This window comes from Carcharhinus amblyrhynchos, unplaced genomic scaffold, assembly GCF_965287045.1.
Source record: "Carcharhinus amblyrhynchos unplaced genomic scaffold, sCarAmb.v2.hapA scaffold_38, whole genome shotgun sequence".
NCBI lineage: Eukaryota > Metazoa > Chordata > Chondrichthyes > Carcharhiniformes > Carcharhinidae > Carcharhinus > Carcharhinus amblyrhynchos.
The window spans coordinates 3,788,123-3,805,084 of NW_027649779.1; the positions used below are offsets into that span (position 1 = coordinate 3,788,123).

The following is a 16,962-nucleotide window of genomic DNA, read 5'->3' on the forward strand; positions in this document are numbered from 1 at the left end:
TCAAAACAGCAGGAAAGCTTCAAACTCTAACCACCAGACCAACAGATGACAGCGGGTTTTACAATTTGCTTTGTCCACGATCCTTTTGTTATTTTAATTTTCACGTCAGACCACTTGAACCACAATCTGACACCTGCAAAATGGCACCTTCTTTTTCAACACCAGGGACATGATCTAGTCTGATATAAACAGAGATGTGGCCCGCTGGACTAAAACGTGAGGCAATGCAGAATAAAGTAATAAATGAGAGAGGATAATGTGTAAAATGAACTATGGTATGCTTTCGCGCAGTAATAAAGGAAAGAACGTCTAACACAATAAAACTGACACCGCGCCTAGTATAATTTTGTCTGGTGCTGAACATTGTACAATATAAACTAAGAAAAAAATCAGGCCAAGCTCTTAGATTGATGTAAGATTTGACAGGGGCAAGTTCAGCAATAAATGAATGATGGAATGGAACAATAATTAGAGACAGAGTATTATTCGGTATAAACAGAGAGGTGAACTGGTGCTGCAGTGAGTGAGATATTGGCGAGATTTCTTTCTACGTGGCAGGTTCCAGCAATGTAATAACTGACATAGAGCCTCGTGTAATGCAATCAGTAACATGTCCTGGTGTAGTATCAGGAGAGAAAGGTTTTAGTGAAGTAGCTACTGAGATATGGAGTGCCATGACATCAGCCAAGAGTTAATTCCGTGCTGTCATAACCGCCAGAATACACGGTGTAACTTCAAATGAGACTTGGTGCAAGATAATAACAAGCGGGATTTTGCTGAGTACAGAATCAACTGAGAATCACTGTCATATAATCAGAAATATGATTTTGTATCATATAATCTGTGTCCAGTTCAGGATGGACAAAGGTTAGGTCTATTGCAGCAATAACTGAGACGTTCTCTGTTTCGTGTTCGTTCCAAAAATCACTGCTTCCCTGCCATCTCGTGGATCTCCTTTGCTATTGCAGATGTTGTGAAGCGCTCGTTTTAGTTGCTGTTTCTTATTCTTTCATTGGCTGTATAGCCTGCTGCAGTAATTTCTGTTTAAGGCCTTAGATTGATATAAGCTTCGACAGGGAAAAGTACAGCAATAATCGAAACATGAAATAGGTCAATAATTAGAGTCAGGATATTATTCGGCCTGAACAGGGAGGTGGACTGGTGCAGCAGTGAGTGAGATATTGTCAATCTTCCCTCATACGTGGCAGGTTGCAATGTAATAACAGAGATGGAGCCGTGTGTAATGCGTGTTCTGGTGCAGTATCAGGAGAGAGAGGGTCTAGTGGAGTCACAACAGAGATATGAAATATTGTGGCATTAGCCGAGAATTAATTCTGTGCTGTAATAACTGGCAGAATGAACGGTATAATCTCATTTGAGATTATACCGGTGTAGTATAGTAACAACTGGGATTTTGCTGAATGTATTTTCACTGCCATGTAAAAGCGGACCTGAAATCTGCACTGAAATGTGATGAGGTTGGAAAAACTCAGGATGTTACATGGCATGTGTGCATAAGGAAACAAAGATAAACCCTCACCTCCATCACCTTTCATTAACATTGGGAATGTTTAGAAATAGAGGAAGTTTTTTTTAAAGAAGTGAAATCCAACAAGGAGGAAGTAGAACAACATCTGGTGGGATGGAAATTGCGATGGGTATTTGGTCTGTTACAGCTTGTGTGAAATGAGGTTTGAAGACAGTGCGAGACAAAATGCAGTGCCAATTAGTAGATAGCACATAAAAACAGCAACGGAGTCCTGCCGAAACCCGGGATTGAACCAGGGACCTTTAGATCTATCAGTCTAACGCTCTCCCAACTGAGCCATTTCGGCTGTCCAGCAGGTTGAAAGCTTCCTTCTCCCAAATATCTAAGAGAACAATGATTTCTGCCCACTTGTTAATGCATCATTTTCATCTTTCTTCGAATAATCTCAACCAAATGTCCTCAGTGATAAAAGCAAATTACTGCGGATGGGAAAAGAGGAAATGTTCCAAAATCTCACAATGTCTGACAGCCCCTGTAATGAGTGAAAAGGGCGGACGTTTCGAGTCCAGATGACAATTTATCAAAGTTCATTGTACAATATTACTCACTAATCCTTTCAATATTTAGTATCAATGTATTATTTAACACATATGTCTTCCTTATGGATTGAATATTTCTGAACTTGAACATCACTGAATTGAAAATATAACTGACCAACAGAACGAATCGAATCACCGGGGAACACTGCTCACAATTTTGAGAATGACTATCGTTAGCTTTTAAACAAAGTCAAATACATTGAAATGGAGGAAAATCAAGAATTATCTGTTAGTGACCCTTGAGCCTTTTTTATTATGGACGTGAAAAATTCAGGCGCATAAATTCCGAACTTTTACAGGAAAGTGCAGTAGATCCGCACTGAGTCTCGATTCCCTCGTCTGACCCAATGCCTTTTCCTGTTTTTAGTGATGAGAAGCGATTTAAAAATATTCTTCTGTGAAATGTGCGCCATTCCCTCTTGTTCACTTACAGTATCACTTGTATCTGTCTGTTTGAGCAGACACTACTATCAGATATTTCAGATGGTGATTAGCCTGCACCGGTAAACCCATTAAATTCTGTTGTAGACTGAACGGGGTGGGAATAAATGCTCGGTGTCAAAGTCGAACTTTCCTGTCCGTGTGTCAAAAATAAGTGCATATTATTTCACAGAAAACATTTGAGGGTGAAGTCAGAGCAATGATAACATGTCTTTTACATCGAGTTTCGGATAATGTTGAGCAACAAACTGAAATCAAGAAATTCTCCCTTACCCGACATGAGAAAGCTTAATGAATGTTTCTGCCCGGTTTCGGACCGGGGACCTTTCGCGTGTGTGGCGAACGTGATAACCACTACACTACAGAAACAGCTTGAAGCAGCTTAGAGCAAATCTGCCTGTATGCAATGTTCAACTGCGCTGTGTTGCTGCAGGTTCCGATGGTTAGACTGAGAGCCCATGTCACTGAATTCAGGAAGATAACCGTTACTTTCAATCTGATTGTACAACTTATCCCCAACATCAACATTTAAAAGTACTCGTCTCGCAAATATCTAAGGGAGCAATGATTTCTACCCATTTATTATTTCATCATTCTCATATTCCTTCGAATAATCTCAATCAATTATACTCAGTAATAAAAGCAAATTACTGCAGATGCTGGAATCGGAAAAGAAAATGGAAAATTCTGGCAAGTCTCACAAGGACTGTGAAGAAAGCAGAGCTCTGACAAGCTGATGTTGTTCAGCAGATTTACTGCAGTAAGGTTTATGTCAGTTCGATACAAACATTACTATTTGAATGTGGTCAGTTACAGAGAAATTTAATGCAGTAGAAGGTAGCCTACTTATTTTTACAGGAGGAACCAGCAACGGCTTTATAAATATGAACTGTGCAACGGGACTGACATTTCTCCCTGCTGTTGACATGGTACAAATACTTATTGGCGATTTTCAACTTTCTATCATGTGTTGGGTTCCGTGGTGTAATGGTGAGCACTCTGGACTTTGAATCCAGCGATCCGAGTTCAAATCTCGGTGGAACCTTGCTTCAATTTGCAAATGCAGAGTGCCTGAAGAGCGTTTCGTTTAAATTTCTCACCAAGTGCTAATCCAGAGAATTTCTCAACCAGTTCAGCTGTTGTTAGAATTCGATTTGCTGAGCCTCTGGCGCCAGATGCTTGAAACATCTGTGTTTTTCATCTTTCCCTTCTTTGTTGAAAGAAAGAATCAGTTGGTGTCACACAATAATCATTCTACTGGAGTCCGGTAATTACTGAGCAATTGTGTGTGTTTGAGATGCAGAGTAGGTGTGTGTGTGTGTGGTGATTGTTGTCCTTCAGAATGCTGTTGATTCCATGGGTGACGTTTCGCACTTGGGCAATTGTCCCCTGGGGCTGATGCAATGACGCCAGGAGAGTCATTCACTGCATCGTCTGCAATGCGATTGTGGTGGAATTTGCTGAAATATCCTCAGTGTTTGATTTCCACTTTCTGAGAATTTAAACATAAGTTCCCTTCATAAGAACTGGGAGCAGGAGTAGGCCATCTGGCCCCTTGAGCCTGCCCCGCCATTCAATAAGATCATGGCTGATCTTTTTGTGGACTCAGCTCCACTTACCCGCTCGCTCATCATAACCCTTAATGCCTTTACTATTCAAAAATGTATCTGTCCTTGCCTTAAAAACATAAGAACATATCAGCAAACTCATAATACCTTTTGCAAAAAAAAACAATCTTTCACCAAGTTCTGAACTCCGAGTACTGTATTTGGAGTCCGGAGAGCTCACCATCACACCACACAAACAGGAACAGAACCGCCAGGTGCAAATGGTCACTAAAAACACGTGATTTTTTTTCATTCAATGTGGCAGCAACAACAAGTCGGTCAAATGCTTTGAGTGATCATTTGCAGACACTTCGTTATTTTTAAACTCCAGTCTGCCGGCAAAGAAGACCAACATGTAATTTCCCTTCCAATTATCTGCTGCACCTACATGCTAACTTTAAGCATTCCTTGTACAAACGCATCTATTGTATTCTTAATACCAACATTTATATTTTTCAGCTCTTCAAATATGTTCTGGTTATTCTATATTTTTCACGAAGAAGAACATATTCTTGCTTTCCCAAGTTGCACCTGACCTGCCCCTCCACTCACAAGAAAACTCTGTTTCACCTCCCACTCTATCTACCGTTTCCCTACAGCTTCTCGTAGCTAAACTTTGGGTGGAGGCTCCAGCGAGAATTGAACTCACGACCCCTGGTTTACAAGACCAGTGCTCTAACCACTGAGCTACAGAGCCAAATGCTGTCAGTTCCTTGCGGTACGAGTAGCATTATCAGTGGATTGAGGAGCAGGATGGGGTTTGTGGTGGGGGATTTTTGATGAACGTGGAAATGTCTGAGGTGGAGAGCAGAAAGTTAAAATGACAGAATTTGAACCTCGGTTAGAAAGTCCCAACCCATCCTCTGGGCAGGGATTGCAGTCTCAAATGTTGGCAATTCTGTCGCTTGTACCGACAAACAGCCATTCAGCCTGTGTTCCTGTCTGTCTTCCCGATCGGACTAACTCCGTTTGATAAAGTGCCATCTGGACTCGAAACATCCGCCCTTTTCACTCCTTACAGGAGCTGTCAGACACTGGGAGATTTTGGAGCATTTCCTCTTTCCCCATCCGCAGTAATTTGTTTTTATCACTGAGTACAATTGATTGAGATTATTCGAAGAAAGTTGAAAATGATGCATTAATGAATGGGCAGAAATCATTGCTCCCTTAGATATTTGCCAGAGGAACTCTTTTAAGTTTTGGTGTTCGGGATAAGTTGTACAATCAGATTGGAAGTAACGGTTATCTTCCTGAATTCAGTGACATGGGCTCTCAGTCTGACTATCGGAACCTGCAGCAACACAGCGCAGTTGAATATTGCAGACAGGTAGATTCGCTATGCTAGGCTTCCAGCTGTTTCTGTAGTGTAGTGGTTATCACGTTCGCCTAACACGCGAAAACTCCGCGCTTTGAAACCGGGCAGAAACATTTATTGAGCTTTCTCATGTGGTGGAAGAGAAAACTGTTTGATTTCAGTTTGTTGCTCAACATCAACCGAACTTCGATGTTAAACACGTTACCGTTGATCTGATATCACCCTCAAATGCTTTCTGTGAAATTATAAATACGTTATTTTGACGAAAAGTCAGGGAAGTCGATTTTCACACCCAGCATTTATCTGCATTTCGTTCAGTCCCCAACAGAACTTAATGGGTTTATAGGTGCAGACTAATATGGTTAATCACCATCTGAAATATCTGATAGTAGTGTGTGCTCAAAAAGTGAACGAAGTATATTCTAAAGTAGCGTATCAATGACCACAATTCTATTTCTGAAATCCTATTCCAGAACTGCAGCATGACCGCACTGTTTACAATTCTATACCAGTCTCTTTAGTTCCGTTGATGAACGAGGGAAAAGACGCACATTTCACTGAAGAATCTTTTATTTAAATCGTTTTTCATCACTAAGAAACAGGAAAATTCACTCAAACAGATGAAGGAATCGAGACTCAGTGCGGATCTACTGGACTTTCCTGTAACGGGCCGGATTTATGTGCCTGAATGTTTCAATCCCATAATAAAAATGGTGGTGAGTTCCTTTGCCTTCCGTTGAATTTCTCCCTGTGGTAAGAGACGTGGATTTATTTTACCTGCCCGTTCATAGTAGAAAGGGAATAACCAACACACTACAGCAGTGCTGCGGCATCAATGGAACTAAAGAGACTTGTACAGAATTGTAAACAGTGCGGTCATGCTGCTGTTCTGGAACAGGTTTTCAGAAATAGAATTGTGGTCATTGACACACTAGTTTAGAATATACTTACCTTGTATTATATCAGTCTCTGTGGCGCAATTGGTCAGCGCGTTCGGCTGTTAACCGAAAGGTTGGTGGTTCGATCCCACCTAGAGACGGAATTTTACTGTTTTCTCACCATCAGCATTCACAGTAAACAGTTCCCTGTTGGCAATGGGTCCGTGGGTGCCAATAAAAAAATTGCTGTCAATTGTTCCCGGTTGTACTGTTATCTGGTGTTACCAACATTATTTAATGACGATTGATTTCTAACACATCACATATAACATTATATATTCCATTACACCACTAAACATAAAAAAAAATACAGTCGGAACATGAATTTGTGGCTGAGTATTTGTTCCAATTCCATATTCCTGCTTCCATTCATTCCTGGATAGATCATAAATCTGTCTAACCCAAACTGAAATGTGTTCAATGATGGAGCATCAGAACCCTCTGGAGTAGAGAATTCCCAAGATTCACCAGTCTTTGAGTGAAGCAATTTCTCCTCATCTCAGTCCTAAAGCATCAGCGCCTTATCCTGAGATTGTGTCTCCGTGTTTCAGATTCCCGGATCAGAGGAAATAATGTTTCAGTTTTTCAATGTATCTATTCTTTCCCGTTAAAGCTGTTGAGATTTTCCAGCATTTTCTGTTTTTGATTCAGATTCCACCATCCTCAGATTTTGCAAAGATTCTGCTTAAAATGTGGGGATCCAAACTGCACACACTGTTCCAAACGTGGTCTCAACAAAACCCTGAATTACTGGAGCAAGGCTTCAAACACTTCAAAACTTAACTCCGTGCTCAAGGCTGGAAGGAGAGTGTGACAGTGGATAATTCTCACTGTGTACATTCCTGTAATCAGTAACTGGATCAGGAAGATGAGGTATCTGTGTTTCTTTGTGCTGTCATCTGTAAACTCCATCTCCTCGCAATGCCGTGTGTCATACATTCGCTTTCCCTGCTTTCCAGTTTGGTAAATGACTTGTGCCCGTTTCCCTCCGTGATGAATTCCTGCCGTGTGTTACCTTCCAAGTTTCACAGGAGCCACAGTGATGGGTTTGGTGGGATTTGGAAATTGAAAGTGTCACATGAGCAGTTTGCGGGACTATTTCACCTCACTGCCCATTTCCTGTTCCAGCTAACAGGAATCACTGCTTTCATTGGCTGAAACAGTCACTTGTGTGTGATCTAAACATGGCAATGTGAAGGATAAACTTGTATTTGGTGTATTTAAAAGTCTGAAATAAAATAAATAGAAATTGGTTCATGGATAAGTTCATCTTTTAAAAAATTTGCATCAGCTTCCCTGGTGGTCTAGTGGTTAGGATTCGGCGCTTTCACTGCCGCGGCCCGGGTTCGAATTCCCGGTTAGGGAATGTGGATTTATTGCTGTACAACAATCCTGCGTTACTTCCAGTTCTGTCGGAATCAGTAGCAGGGAGATTTCCTCGTTTACATCTGAATTAGAAATGTCACATGAAAAGAACGAAAAAAAAAGAGAGAGCGATAGACTACAAAGCGCAGATGATATAAAATGCTGATGTTAAAATCTGGCTGTTAATTGGGGAAAATTTATTCCTTCTACTGACACAAATATCTCGCAGATCTGGGTCCAAATCTTGTGCTCAGTGACAAGAAAACACTTTCATTGAATTAAGCAGGAACTCTCCTACCTCCAGTGAAGAAGAGGCAGTTTTCACTCAGAAGCAGTAACTGTGAGATTAAGTGGAGAGGGGGATAAGGACAGGTTAAAGCAGTGTGAAATATCCCAAGCCAGGACAGTTACTAGTATTTTGCAAGCCCGTGCCAAAAGGTAGGGGTTACAAGTCGTGTTTCATGAACGCAAAATCCCGGTTGAAGCCGTTCTGTGTATTTGGAATTTGTCTATCAGATCTGTTTAGCGATTCTGTGTTGTGGTGTGTCTTGAAGGCCGCCTTGGAGAAAGCTTACCCGAAGATGGGTGGTTGAATGCCCTTGACTGCTTAAGTGCTCCCCGACAGGAATGGAATAGCCTTGTCGGCTGTGAAGCGGTGTCCATTCATCTGTTGTGGTAGCGTCTGCATGGTCTGGGCGATATATCATGACACGGAATATCCTTTCATGCAGTGGATGAGGTAGGCCACGGTGGCTCAGTTACGTGTGTATATATCGTCTACCTGGTGGATTCTGTCCTCACGTTTGATGATGGCATCCATTTCGATGATCCATCACATCTTGCAGAGGTTGCCGTGGCGGTGGTGTGTGGTGTCATTGTCGCTGTTCTCCTGCAGGCTGGGTAGTTTTCTGCGAACAATGGCCTGTTTGAGGTTGAACTGTGTTTTGAAGGCAAGTAGGGGGGTGTGGAGATGGCCTTCGCGAGATATTTGTCTTCATCAGTTGCATGCTGAAGGTTCCCAAGAAGATGCCGTCGCTTCTCCACTCTGGGGACGTACTGGAGAAGGAAGGGACTCTAACGTTGTCCCCTGTATGCTTTCTGAGGAGGTCGGTGAGTTTTTCTTTTTGCAATGGCGCGTCGGAACTGTCGATCGATGAGTCAAGCTCAATATCCCGTTCTTACAAGGGTGTTTGTCAAAAAAAAGCACGAGACCACACACACCCCTTCACTCAACCGCTCTTTAGTAGTGGTGGGATTCAAACCCACGCCTCGATAGAGGCTGGAGCTTAAAACCAACGCCTTAGACCGCTCGGCCACATTACCACATAGGGAGAGGTGATAATCATGTCATTTCACTGCATTGATACTGAAACATGTTAAAATCAGTGGAGTTGGAATGGGCGATGAAGAAATCGTCACCGAATCAGATGTGCAGCAAGCAAAAACCATCTCCAGTCAGAAACACAATGAGCTGCAGTGAAGAGCCGGCTCCATTTAAACTGTCCTTAACCTCGTCTGCTCCTCAGATGGGAGAATATGGCTTCCTGTTGAATTTGCTGCGAGTCTTTACTTGAGAAAGGACAGGACACAAGGCGAGACTGAGATTTGTGTCTGCTGCCGGGAAATAACTGATATTCATTTTCACGGATTGGAGGAGAGCAATAAACCTTCATTTCCTGACCTGCAATCAAAACAGCAGTGAAAGTGGATTTGAAACTGATGTTTTCTCACGAAGATTTGAACCTCACCCACTGCTCTGCTCAGCATTCATTCCTTTAGGTGACTGCAGAATTAATTCTTCGTTCAATGCAATCAAATCCTTCCAAATATTCCAGTTTTTTTTCTTGTTTCACTTTCAGATTCCTTCATTAATGCTCATCAGCGATAACTTGCTAAACTCCAGCCAGAAATTGAACAAGACTGAAACCAATTGTTGACATCCTTGATTTCTGGATGTTTGCATCTCCCCAAGTTTCAGTCCGTCTTTGTGTGTGTGTGTGTGTTGCTCTGTGCATCAATGTGATTTTGTTCCCAGAAGGAGTGAGCACATTTTTACATCACAAACTGTGTTCACTTTTTCATTCACCTCACTGGCAAATGGTACAGAAAATAACAACATGTTTGAAAGCAGAGAGAAAGATTGACTGATTCTGGTTTCTATTTTGATTGGCTTTTACTTATTGATTTGGTAAATGTATGTCACAGAGGATAACTGGCATTTTCACTGATCAACACTTAAACAGTCAGTGGATTCACTCGGTGTGATGGTGGGTTCCAGTTCTATATCTGCAATCACAGCAACAACTTCTATCAGTTACTGTGAACACAGTGTTTCTAATAGTTTGGAAATATACCAAAGCGTAATCTAATAGCTCTTGTATTATTTGAAATCAATATTCATATATCTATTTGTATATCAACTTACTGAATAACAGTGAGAACAGCAAAGCTTGAACCACGTTTCTTTGTTGCAGAAGGACACACAGTGAGTCTATGTTGAGAATATAAGTAGAAGCAGGAATAGAGGAAAACTGTGTGGCTCACGGTGCGATCAAGCCTCCAGCCTTTCAAATAACAGCTAACTTTCCTGAATAATTTTACTACAGGAATATAGCAGTAGTTTAAATTCAGGACATTCGTTGCCTGGATTGAATTCAATTCCCTGTCTAGATGTTGTGCAAATTGTTATAACTCGAAGATGTTACTGTTTTGAATAACATTATATTGGATTCTGAAACTTAACTCTGTTTTTCTCTTTATGTTTGCTGCCAGACCTGCTCATAGAGACATAGAGGTTAACAGCATGGAAACAGGCCCTCCGGCCCAACTTGTCCATGCCATCGTTTTTTAAACCCCGAAACTAATCCCAATTGCCCGCATTTGGCCAATATTTTTCTATTCCCATCGTACTCATGTAACTATCTATTTTTTTAAAGATAAAATTGTACCCGCATCCATTACCACCCCAGGAATTTTCTGTATGAAGTAAAAAATTCCCACCTGGACACTTCTGGATTTCTCCCCTCTCACCTTAAGTCTAAGCCCTCTAGCTTTATACTCCCCTACCTTTGGGAAGAGATATTGACTATCTACCTTGTCTATGTCCCTCATTATTTTATAGACCTCTATAAGGTCACTCCTCAGCCTCCTAAGCTCCAGAGAAAATAAAAGTCCCTCCTTATAACTCAATCCGTCAAGTACTAATAAATCCTAATAAATCTTTTCTGCAATTTTTCTAGTTTAATAACATCCTTTCTATAATAGGACAACCAGAATTTGCACACGGTTTTACGAATGTGCCCTTAAAATGTCTTGTACAACTTCAACAAGACTTCCCAACCTGCTGAGAACCTCTGGAGCAATCTGTTTTTATTGAAAACATGAATTACTGTTTTTCTCATACACATGAACACAATAAATAGGAGCAGGAATGGATCACTCGGCCTATCGAGCCTGCTGTACCATTCAATGCCATCATATCCGACCTTGGACTTCAACTCCATTTTCCCACTGGCTCCCTATATCCCTTAATTCCCAGACAGACCGTATTTTTTTGCCCCATCACAGTCTGAAACGTGTTCAATGAAGGAGCAGCGATAACCCTCTTTGGGAGAGAGTTTCAAAGATGCACAGCACTTTGCATGACGTAAATTCCTCTGATCTCATAGAACCACTGCCCTGCTGAAAGAGGCCATACGGCCCGTCTGACTCTGCAACGACTATCCGACTGAGACCACATCAAGGTCCCATTCCCGCAGCCCCACGCACCCATCCTGCTAATCCCTCTAACCTACACACCTTTGGGCACTAAGGGACAATTTGCCAAGTCCAATCGACTTAACCAGCACATCTTTGAGCTGTTGGAGGAAACCAGAGTACAGGGAGGAAACCTATGTATAAACGGGGAGAATGTACAAGCTCCATACTGCCCTAAACGCTCTTTTTGCTGATGCTGTTTTAGATTCCCGCACAGAGGAAACAATCTCTCAGCGTCCATCCTCTCGACCCCATTCAGAATGGAGCAGGTTTTTATGAGATCACCTCTCATTCCTCTAAACACAAGATAATTTCAGCCCAATTTACTCAACCCCTCATCACAGAATAAACCCGAGCTTACGGAGCAAACTAGTGACCCTTCACCACACTGTCTGCAATGCAAGAATATCTTTTCTTAAATATGGTGACCTGCATTGCGCAGAATTTTCCTCATGCGGTCTCAATAAACTCTATTAACTGCAGTAATACCTATTTATTGCTGTACGCCAATCCTTTGACAAGAAAGCTCAAAATGCCATTTCTCTTTCGAACTGATTGCTCGCAAACGAATTCCTGCGTTCCTTGTACAAACAAACACTACCATCAGCTTTTCAAACGTGCCCCTTTTTGCTACTTTCATGATCAAGGGAATAACTAATCACTTTTCAAAGTAACACTGGAAATCTCGACTCTCATGTGAGCTGCCTTCATCTACTTCGAGCCCCGTCGCACTTGCTCCGCGGCTTTCAAGATGGTGATACATATATTTTTAACGTAAAAAGGGACAAGGGGAACAAGTGGGGAGGTGAATTTGAGGCCAGGGAGAGATCAGCCATGATGCGATTGAATGGCAGAACAGTCTCAAAGGGCTGAAGTTTCGTACCTCTGTTTCTGGTCCCAATGTCTGCATGTTCTCGTATTTTTTTTTGGTATGTTCATCAGTAACCTCTGTCACACTCTTCAATGTTATGATCGATCATTCTAAGTCCCATCTTCGGATGTGACGTATCCAGTCATAACATCAGTATGGATCAGAGCAGCATTTGCAAGTCACCAAGTCCATAGCATCATCCGTATGACAAAACTCTCTGTGAAATTCAGAAGCTCATCACTGCCACTCCAATCCAGTCCAGGATACTTCCAAACACATTGGAACAGGATATATAGGGCATTGACAATTTATTTGTATGCAATCAAGTTACCAAAGGCATTCTGGATTCAATATACATCTTATCCGTTGCAGTGGGATGCACATTTACCTCGCTTGTTTCCTCCTGGACCAAATCAGGAATATTGGAATCACATCAGGGAATGTTGTTTGTGTCGTCAGGAAAGCCTTGTTTGGAAACACAAAAGGTACATCGTTGCTCTCCTTTTTTTTTCCATACCGGAAGCAGCTTGCTGCCATCAGACCCAATACAGGAAGTCACCCGTGCTCCTTTGCACCCATGCAAAGAATTTCGGCTCCCTTTTACTAAAAGTTGCACAAATTGGAAAGAGGCCTATCTCATTCCATGAATCTTTTGTGAACGAATTGATTCAGATTGATTGTAAATATGAGAGAACAGCTTTACTGTTGTATCTTGCGGCTATCAGACGAAATTTATGTTTTGGAGACAGTGGAGATAAGATTCTCCTTACAGTTGAAACATTGTAACGATGTATTTGTGAATTAATATTTCCAAATATGTACTTTTGTTCCCTTCATTTTATAACTTTCGATAGCCCTGGATATTTAGGCATTGTTGGTCAATATCCCTAATGGAAGATAAAGTAAAAATGGAAAAGCTAGATAACCATAAAAGCCCTGGCAGCATCACCGAATGGAAAAAAAATAAGAAATGTCATGTGAACTCGAAATATTCACGCTGTTTCTGTCCTCATAGATGAGGCCGGGCCTGCTGCGCTTATCCAGCATTTTATGTTTTTATCTTCACCTTCCGGAGTACTTCTCTTCTTTTATGGAAGCTGAACTAGTTGCATTTAGTCTTTATCAATTGTCCTGTGTCAAATCCTGTCTTCTATGTTTGTGGGCCCAGGAATCTGGACGTGGAAAAGCGCCTCGTGCGCAGATGACAGAGTTTGAGGGCATGTTTACGTTAAATTTCAGAAAATTTTCTATCATCTCGGGTTGAATGATACCAAAGCTGGATATTTATATTTCTTTAATCTGGTAAGCCAGTAACAGTTAATAATCGGACTCTGTGTCTCTACGTGAATGTAGAGTAACTATGGGGCTCTCAGGGCTTCCTGGAAAGCGCCTGACGCCAGTTAGTTCAGATAATGGATTGGGGATTAACTGACAACAGTTTAGACAAGTTATATATTATTTATTACATATCGTGCATTAATATGCCACTGTGGATATGGGAGTGAATGCTTGACCTTACATAGACAATCAGGGCTAAAGTTTGATATTAATATGCAATTCAGGTGGATTACACTGAATTGATTAATTAAATAATTTGCCAATGAGTGTCAGGGGATATTTTACCCCATTCTTTAATTCTTTCCTAAACTGACTCTGGGTCCCTGCATAAATAAAAGGGTTGACGCAGGAACTCAAAAGCTGAAGCATAGTCCCACTTTCATCCAGCATGTATGCTAAGTTGCTGGAATCAGAAACTGAGGAGTATGTAACATTCGCAAGTTGAACATAGAGAATGGTTATAAAAAATAACAAATACAACAAGATGAAACTCCCCGAGATACAGAAGAGTAAAACAATAGACTTCCTCCGTTTCTTCATCTCTGGGTCACTCTGCTTCTCTCCATTGCTCTGTGCCCGGAGTCTCCTGCGGGCTCTGTTGGCCATTACAATGTGCCTGACAGTCAGCACATTAAGCAATAAAATCAGAATGAATGGGAGACAAGGTGTTAAAATGATAAGAGTCCAGTCAAATGCAGTCCATATTAGTGACGTATAAAATGTTGCTATTCCATTACAAAACCAAGGTATGCCGTCGATGATAAATGACGGCTCATATGTAAAGTACCAGGGAGTATTAACAACACCACTCAGAACACAAACTGTCCCTATAACCCTCACCGCCGTTTTCTTGCTGCAATATTTCGCCTTCAACTTCTGGCAACAAATGGCAACGAATCGATCAAAGGTAAACGCGACTGTTGTCCAGACGGAACAATCTCTGACTCCATAAATTATCACAAAACTGAGACTACAGACCGGAGTGATGGAGAGGAAGCTGAATGGGAAATAAATACGGGCAATCCGGTTTAATATCACAGCTGCAATCATAACCATGAGATCTGTGACCGCCATTGATATCAAATAGTAAGTGATACATCCAGAGAGACCGCATCTTCCACGGGCTAGGATCACAATCACTGCCAAATTTGCTGTGTTGTAGACAAAATAAGCTCAATGAGTATGCAAAATAGAAAAATAGAAGAGAAAATCATTATACTGTTGAAGCATCAGGAAGCAAACATGATGAGAGATCAGAATTGGCAATCCTAGTTGAAGAACCCTCTGATTCACTGAGTAAAAAAAACTCCTAAAATGAAGCATTTTTTCAATACTGCACTGAACTGTCAGTACAAAAACATATTGAATGTTAACCTCACTGTTTGATCAGCTACAGGAAATACAATCAGTTTGCGTCTTGTCCCACCAATAGAGAAGAGAGAAGACACGACCAAGTCATTGGCAAATCCGATGGCTATTAATATTAAATATATATTAATATAGCAGAAATGCATCACATAATTTTCATTGTACAAACACGTCAAGTCCCTCATAAGCGAGAAGAAAACTGGAAATGTATTTCATTTAGAACACAAGAATGTGTTTTCAATTGAGAATGGTTTTGGACTCCAGGTTTTTCATTCATTGAAACTGTTGAAAAAATGGTTCAGAGTTGTGAATAAAATATCCTCTACTTGAAATGTTAACAACACGATTCAGTCAGTGGAACTGCCGAATGGTTGTGGACTTTAGATCTACTCCAAGAGTTCAGCACACATGGAGTTTTGCATTGGCTATGATTTCATCTCTGGAATAAAAACAATAACCTGAGACACTGTCTAAATAAAACGTTAAAAGAAAATCAACACCAACTTTACAGAGGACTGTCTTTCCCATTGCAAGTAACAAAACAATAAAAACAACAAAAAAACACGCACATCGGGATAAATGTGCGACTATTCACTAACAGCCTCAACAACATAACAGAGCTACATTTAGAGTACGGCAATGTTCCCACATTCACAGTGACAAATCACACCAGAATTTACTTTACTCTGAGGATAGTGTTGTGGTAATGCAGCCACAGTGACAGCATGAACAACCAAATGGTTCACCTACAATATGAGTTGGGAATAGAAAGAAGGCGAACTTGTAAGATTGAAGTGATAACATTACCCTGGTTAAGGTAATATAGTATATTGTTAAAGAGGGTAAGTTATGCAGATAATGCAGAGACATATCGGTAAAAGCGAGAAACAACACATTACAGTAAGCTTGCTTCAATTCATACGCAATCATGAGACCCAAATCGTTAATTACGTCAGGAAATTTGCTCCTTACACTTTAAGTAATAGACATTGTTTGTGATGCATGTTGTCATTCACTATATTGATAATATCTGCTGCCAAATTGCCAGAATAATGGTACCCATTGTGTTTCCACTCGCCCAGCCTTGGATTCTCTGTTCTCTTCATGTTCAATGAGAGCACAACTAATTGTATTTCCAGCCAGGTCGAGTAATTATGCCAGACAGAGGGAAAAATGTAATGATTAAAATGGAGGATGAAAACTGTCATGGTGCAGAAGGTGAATCTCCAGCAAAATAGGGTAAATCACAGCAGGTAAGAAGAAGATTGTCAACTTAACTGAGAAAAAAATCCCACAATATCGGCACTGTAGAGAAACATTTTGGGAAAAGAAAATAGAATTGCGGGAGGGATAAACAATGATTTTCATAATGAATAATTCATCGTTAGACTTTACCTGGAACTCCAATAGCAGCAATGACGGGATAGTAAATGGCAAACAGAAGACCTTTCGGTGATGAGTGCATTTCGATCAAAGTCCCCAATTGTCTTCTCCACTGTACTCAGAGATTACCACATTTATCCTTGGTGTCAGGCTCCAGGGAGACAATTAAGTGATCTGTTTTTTTTTTATACATGGATTGTGCTAATCAAAACAAACACATTGGCAAAGTTATTGTGCACCATGTGTTTAAGATTTTTTTTCATAGGTTCTGATGTGTTTCCACACTCAGAGTGTATAGTATGTTCCCTGTTAAATTATTCCATAAAAATAATGAGAATTAAATCGTGGATTTTTTAAGTAGTGAAATGAGCATTGTACAAAAGACAATAAATGGGTTTAATCAGTTCATGCTGAGTTAAGTAGTCTCTGCATCAAATAATAATGAACAGTTTTGTTCAAGTCAAGAATGAAAACGCTGCCTAATTCTCTCTC

At 40.8% G+C, this 16,962-nt stretch overlaps 6 non-coding genes across 6 annotated transcripts; 3 read left to right on the top strand and 3 right to left on the bottom strand.

Moving 5' to 3' along the window:
- Positions 1–1,761: 1,761 nt before the first annotated feature.
- Positions 1,762–1,835, bottom strand: trnai-gau (transfer RNA isoleucine (anticodon GAU)). Its single transcript has one exon. It is a non-coding gene; the product is annotated as a tRNA-Ile (tRNA).
- A 990-nt stretch (positions 1,836–2,825) lies between these two features.
- Positions 2,826–2,898, bottom strand: trnav-cac (transfer RNA valine (anticodon CAC)). The gene has a single exon. It is a non-coding gene; the product is annotated as a tRNA-Val (tRNA).
- A 604-nt stretch (positions 2,899–3,502) lies between these two features.
- On the top strand, positions 3,503–3,574 carry trnaq-uug (transfer RNA glutamine (anticodon UUG)). The gene has a single exon. It is a non-coding gene; the product is annotated as a tRNA-Gln (tRNA).
- A 1,186-nt stretch (positions 3,575–4,760) lies between these two features.
- On the bottom strand, positions 4,761–4,833 carry trnat-ugu (transfer RNA threonine (anticodon UGU)). Its single transcript has one exon. It is a non-coding gene; the product is annotated as a tRNA-Thr (tRNA).
- Positions 4,834–6,416: 1,583 nt separating this feature from the next.
- On the top strand, positions 6,417–6,490 carry trnan-guu (transfer RNA asparagine (anticodon GUU)). The gene has a single exon. It is a non-coding gene; the product is annotated as a tRNA-Asn (tRNA).
- Positions 6,491–7,682: 1,192 nt separating this feature from the next.
- On the top strand, positions 7,683–7,755 carry trnae-uuc (transfer RNA glutamic acid (anticodon UUC)). The gene has a single exon. It is a non-coding gene; the product is annotated as a tRNA-Glu (tRNA).
- The last annotated feature ends 9,207 nt before the right edge of the window (positions 7,756–16,962 follow it).